Here is a 6,955-nt window from a genome sequence, read left to right as displayed (position 1 = left end):
AAGTGAAAAACGAGTACAAATTTAAAAATAAGATGTTGAGTTCTCACCCTAAAAAAAATTTAGTTCATTTTTCAAAACCAAAATACGAATTATAAACATATAGTAAGTTACTTTTCTGCGAAATATCTGAAGTTAAAAAAAATAATTGAATACTTTTTCCTTATAATTAATAATTAGAGACCCTGGTTTAAAAGAAAAATTCTGTTGTACACACAGACATGTTTGTAAGAAACTGTTTTTTGGTTTCAGTGTGCCTCAAAGTGTGAAAATTCGACTAAACGTGGGAGGGGGATCAAATTTCACGCAAATCCAATACGTTCTCTGATGAGAGTGTAGCCATGTACTTGAAACTATTTAAAAATCAATAAATTTTATTCACCAATAGAGCTGAGTATAACCGCCAAGGCTAAGATGAGAGTATGGCAAATTCTCATATTTTGTAACTAGAGGATCAACTCTTTGATGTGAACATAAAGAATTTTACTACCAATTTATCTACCTAATATTCTGGTGCTTTATTATAGAAAAAAAGTAAGCTCGAAATTATAAATTGTACAGTCGTTATCTCGTAAACTGTAGGCGTCGAGAGAAGCCTGCAAAGATATTTACATTTCATTGAGGTCGGTAAACAATATAATTACTAAAATCGTTAAATTTAATATCAGTATTTTTATCATCTTCTACGTTTTAGAGATATTCATTATTTATGTGAAATAGTTATATCTCTACTTGCTTAGGGGGGGGGGGGTAGGATTTTAGAACCCTTTTTCGTTGAAGAAGGTGGAATTGAACGCAGCCAAGAACAAAAAGAGATTTTGGATGTTACAAGTGACAGCGATTTACTCTACGTACCTGGAATTGATGATTCTATGTAAGTATAAAAAATTATACACGTTTCTTGTTCCGTAATTTTCGATTTCCGAAAAAAAATTCAAATCGATTTTCTCGCGAACCACGTTTTTCAAGTCTGTGAACAGTAAAACTCAAAATCTATTTGACCGATTCTTTTCAAATTGGGTACACCATATTTCCTCACATTATTCCACAGGTAATCAGGAAGTGTTTTTTTTATTGTCTTTAACCCTTTTTGTTCATTTTACAATAACAAATTAACCGATTTTTAAAGCGAAAATCGCGTTTTTGTCTTCAAAATTATTTTAAAAATTAAAGAAAATTTAAAAATTTTAAAAACTGTTTTTAATTACCTGTGGAAACATATCACCTTTAAAATGACTCTTTTGTTTGTTTAAGAGGATCCAGTGATGAGTTACAATTTTCACAGGGCAACAATTTTTTTTCGAGGCGTCTGGTGAGATTCAATGTTACGTGATCATTTTTAAAGATTTTTCGAATGAAAATTGGTTTAAAAATAGTTTGAATGTAATACTAAAATATACAGTTTAAATTAATAACCCAGCGTTATTCATATCTCTAAAAAAATTTCTTAAAAATATGTGTTTTTTTCGTCTCTAAAACCCCCTTAATATAATTTCTATCAAATCTGTTCTTTATTTTAAATAAAATTGAAATAAAATTAAGGACTTGTTGAAATAAACACCAATTACTTAATCTATCTAAAAATTATTCTACTCTTATTCGACTATCAAAATTTTCCAAATTTTAAAAAGATTTTCAAATTTCCTGAAACAGGTCCCCAACTGGACTCAAACTTCAAAAACACGAGAAGCTTGGGACCGTGAAACTCCAAATATACGAGTTTTAAAGGAGCTCTCATTTCCGCGAAGTTTAGATTCGGGGGCCTTACAACGCGCACGCGCACGTGCACTTTGAATTCAAGGCAACGCGCACTCGCGCGGGACTAACTCAAAAATAGGGTGGGGGTAGAAAGGAAAAAAATGCACTCGCTCCTCTGGAGCCACGACGCTCGTATCTGTGTTTGGATGTCATAAAATATTTACATAATATTTTAGATTAAGAAATTGTTTTTATAATCTTATGAACGAATTATTGAACTAAAGTACATTTTCGTGACTTTAACGTGTAAAATATCCGCAAGAAATTCACTCAACTTTTTTTTTCATTTTTCAGAAAACGGAATTTTTTTATTGTAATTGTTTTTGAATTTTCAACCTAAAGAAATCATTTCTGAACAAAGCAGTTCAATTCCTAGTCCAAAAGAAAAATTTTTTTAACAAAATTAATTTCCAACGAAGCATTTGAATTTTCCAGCGAAGGGTTTGATTTACAAGACAAAAAGTTGATTTCTTACTAAATGAATGCCTTTGTAACAAAATTATTAATTGTTAACAAAATAATTTCATTTTTAACCCGATAGCTAAATTTTCAACTAAAAGTATTTAATCTGAATTGAAAAGATAATTTTTCTATTAAGAAAGTTGAATTTTCAATCAAACAAAGTTTTTTAGCCAAAAGAAAGAAATTCTTCCAAATTTTAATTTACGAGGTAAAAAAGTTAATACAGAATGTGTATTTTTAATAACAATATTTGTGGTTTGTTAATTTTTTTGCTACATTATATTAATACAATGTGCCTAGGTTTCTGAAAACGGAATATTTCAAAAAAAAAAAATGTCAAAATTAAACAAATAAACGTAAGACCATCTAGATTTTTTGTTGTTGTAATTTTGCAATTTTTATTAAATCTCTTCAAATTGTCTCATACAATTACATTTTTGGAATACTCAGTGATTTAAAATTTCTCAGGAACCTTTAAAAAACTCTTCATTTTCTCTTGAAACCTTTTAAGATCCTGAGAAAGCTTCAAACTCTTTTTTCGATATCTTTTAAAAAGTTACGTATTGATTAAAATACTTAGACATTTTATCAAATTTTTATAATTATTTCTTGAAAAAAGGTCCTACTCCTTCTACACTCCCTTGGGTATAGAACCAAAAAACTTATGATTTCCGGTCAAATATAAAAAATAAATAAATTTAAACACATTTTTAAATGAAATTTTTAGTTACTTGGAAAAGGTTTACAATCTATTTTTAAACTGCCCCTTGGAATCTTATGAAAATGTTATTATTACCTTAAAACCTTTCAGTTTGGTTAAAAAGCTTCTAAATGTTCTGTTTAAAATGTTTAAAAGTCGATGTTTAGAATTTTTATAAATTTTTGTACTTTAACTTGATATTCGAATTTTTTCAACTTTAAAATATTTCCTAAATTAATGCAAGTAGTGTCTAAAATTTTTCATGATGCAAGCTCAGAAAGTTCTTTTGTAAAGTCTTTTAATTTCCGTTACCTAATTTCTTTTCTTTTTATTTAACAATAAAAAATGAGGAAACACCGAATTTCGTTTTGAAAGAATTTTTTTCTAGTTGTAGAAAGGAAATTCTCACGTTTCCTTCCCAAATAGTACAAATTTTGGTTGTTCACGTAGCTAATATTTTCTAAACGCTACATTTGTTCAAAAAAAAAAAAAAATGGCAGTAATGAATTTAAAATCTGGTTCTATTTTTTGACATGAAACAAAATTTAAGATTCACAACGCACCCTAAAAAGAATTTGCTTTAATATACAATATTATTATAAGGTCATAATAAGCAATCTTATTATCTGTTTTGAAGAGCAACTGGGACATTTAAAATAATCATATACGAACTTTTTAAAATTTGTATTGTAATTAACACTTCGGATCACAAACAATACATTATTCCAGATCTAAACTTTTTCTCAAATTAAGCCATTAACAGTGAGGACAAAAGTCGAATTCAGTCATCTACACGTATTATTTGAAAAATTTGTGACACTGGATGAGCTAAGGGAGTTTCCTTTAATTCTTCTGAAGTTAAATCTTCAATTGCACCACTGTTAATATTAACTTTCACCCTTTTTTCAATGTGGTTACTATTGTCGTATCTTACTGTATATATTCCACGAAGGCGTCTATAATTCCTTTTGAATATTGCAAGGATTTCACCTTCGGACGTCAATAATACCACTTTTTCTTCGGTTGACATGGGCTCAAGGAGTTGACGCCATCCTCTCGATTGAATTAAGTTATTTTGAGGAAAAGTGCATTTCCGAATTTCAAATCGCAGGTTTGGATTTATTTTTGGAATGAGCCGAACAAATTTAAGTTGTTCAATTTTATATCCAAGAACGAGTGAAGAAGAAGGACTGGACCTGGACCTGGAATGAAGAGAAGGCTCACCAGGGGGAAGCATGGCAGATGGAGACCTGCTTCTGGCACGAAAAGAAGACTCGGCAGGAGAAGGTGTGACAGGCGAAGGTCTGGCAAGTGAACCCAGCGAAGGAGTTTTGGCAGAAGAATGAGACTTTTCAGGAGAATGGTGTCTCTGAAGGGAATGGCCCCATAGTTGAGAACCACTCTGAAGCAATTTGCCTGGAATAATTCCCCTTCTGTGTTTACAAAACATAAACCCAGACTGGGAAAACCTTCTGGGTTAAATTGCTTTAGAGTGGCAATAAGACGACCTTGCTTTCTCTCCATGAGTCAATGGAAGGAAGAGTGCCATAAAGACACACCTGGCGCATCAGCGCCAGGTGTAAGAGTCGTTTTATATCGGTTATTTTACTTTTAGGTTTTTCTTATAAATATATTTTCTTGCGGATCTCGATTTTCTTTTTCTTATGTATTTTATCCCGCGATATCTAAGATTCTTTTAATTTTAAGTATTCAGCATTTTATTCTGCGAGTAGTTCTAAATCTTAGGTTCTCTTTATATCCTTGTAAGTTAGAATTTTATTTTTAACCTTTAGATGCTATCTTAGTATTTTTATTTTATAATGCTATCTTTGTATTTTTATTTTCTACTTTTATATTTTTGTGTGACCTTTTGTATTTCGCCGCACACGAAGTTTGCGTGACTTCGCCCGACGCGCCATGTTGTCGCTGGACAGTTTGGGTGCGCGCTCACAATGTCAAGCAGAAGGGATGGACCGGGCAGCCGACGCGCCTCTCCATCAGCGATGCGAGTGGCCGAGAGGACCGCGCCAATCGCCGGCCGGCCTGCCTCTCGGCTATTTGACATAAAAGCGGGTGCGTGCAAGTAAAGGCACGCACTTCTATTCGAGCTTCCAGCTAGGTAACCTCAGTCCCCTGGTCGCTTTCGGCTAACTTTTGTAAGCCACTTTTTGAGAATAAAGTGCTTTCGAATCCAAACAGAATTCCAGGTCGTTGTCCTTTCTCTCTTGAGAAAATACCTTACTCTCGCACTCCTCTCTCCTTCTCTCTCCTTCTCTTTTTCCACTCACTCTGTCTTTCTCTCTCTCTCTCTCCCTCTCTAGGAGCAAGGTGGAGGAAAATGTAAGGTCCGGCACTCGATCTCTTCCGCCGCTTCTTCGGGCCGCGTGGATCACTCCAGACGTTACGAAGCTCCGGCATGTCGTAACCCTTCTCCCCGCAAGCTCCTTCGCCAGGCCGACAGCGATGAGGACGACGTCATCATCGTAGACGAGGACGATCTTCTGTGCACGCCTCCAGCGCCGGTGAAGCTACCTTGCCTTCAGGATCGAATCCGTGACGAAGGTTCAATACGCCTTCCGCGTTCTTGGACCCCTCACCAACACGTGACCAGCGACCCACACGTTTCGTGCGTGCAGGGTCCCACCACCAGAACCGGGCGACAAGCCCTTGGACGGCCTGCAGGCTTGGCAGTACCTGCTGAAGGTCCGAGGGGCCCCTCGCCTACCGCTGCCACCACCAACCAGCAGGTGAACAACCGGACCCTGGCCGTACGAAGAGAGATCCAGTCCCGGAAAGCCTAAGCCGCGGTAAAGCAGCCTCTGCCCAGGAGGGCACGAACGGCTCGCTGCGCCCGAGAAGACCAGCACATCGTCGTCGCCGTCGTGGTGAAAAGCCCTGCCTCAGGAGAGGTTCAAACGGCTCCACACGACCACCAGCCGAGCTCTCGCACGCTCACGAGCAGCCTGTCACTCACCATAAACACCTAGGCTTGTATCACATTGTCAGTTAAATTCTTTTGCTATTATTGATTTAATTAGATAAAAATTTATCTCTTTGGTTAATGATTTACCTTTTCCGGAAAATTAGTTGTTTTTCTATGAAAAATTCAATTTTGAAACTGAAAATTTAACTATTCCATCTTTTTTTTAATTTATCTTTTTCATTTGAAAATGAAACTATATGGTAAGAATCTTTCGTTTTTTGTTTAATTTATCTGCGTGGGTTAATTAAATTTAAATATTCAGTTAAAAATTTATTTATTTTGTTAAAAATTCCATAAATGTATTGTAAATTTAATGATTTAGTTTAAAACTCAACTCTCTTTCAAAAAACATCTTTTTTTGGTTTTATCAAAAATTCCTTCTTTAAATAGAAAATTTGAATTGTTTATTGAAAATATATCAGAAAATTCAGATAGAATTGGTGAATTTTAATCAAAATTCTTGAAAAATCGTTATCTCTGAACCTTATCCCAAGACTAGGGATTGATCAGCCTAAAATCAATTATCTGATTTATTTGAATGGCATAGGCATATTCAAAACATATCTTGAAGCAATTTAACGTGCCCGAATTTTAATTAATCCAATTTTTGGGGATTTGCTTTTATTTTAGAAAATGTTTTCTCTGGACCTTATCTCAAAATTTAATTTGATCAACCAATAAAATAAATTAAACACTTGTTCGTGATAGGAATTTACTAGTAATAAATCTAGAAGAGAAATTTTAGGCCGATATTTACATTCCAATTTTTTTTAATCATTCTAATTTCGAACTCGCTATATCTGGGTCTGATTTTCAAATTGGGATTTGATCAGCATCTACAATTAATTTTAAGTCAGAAAGATATCTTGAGGTATTTTAACTTCCCCAACTTTTAATTAATAAAGTCATTAGGGAGTTTTTTTATTTTAGAAAAAAAATTCTCTGGGCGTCATCTCAAAATTTCATTTGATCAATCGATAATTAATATAGGACAACCTCCAATGGAAAAGATAACATCTGAAATAAAATTTACAGAATTGGTGTCTTCACTTCTA

The sequence above is a fragment of the Belonocnema kinseyi genome, chromosome 10 (genome assembly GCF_010883055.1).
Source record: "Belonocnema kinseyi isolate 2016_QV_RU_SX_M_011 chromosome 10, B_treatae_v1, whole genome shotgun sequence".
Taxonomy (NCBI): Eukaryota; Metazoa; Arthropoda; class Insecta; order Hymenoptera; family Cynipidae; genus Belonocnema; species Belonocnema kinseyi.
Note: the sequence above shows the minus strand (reverse complement) of the source record.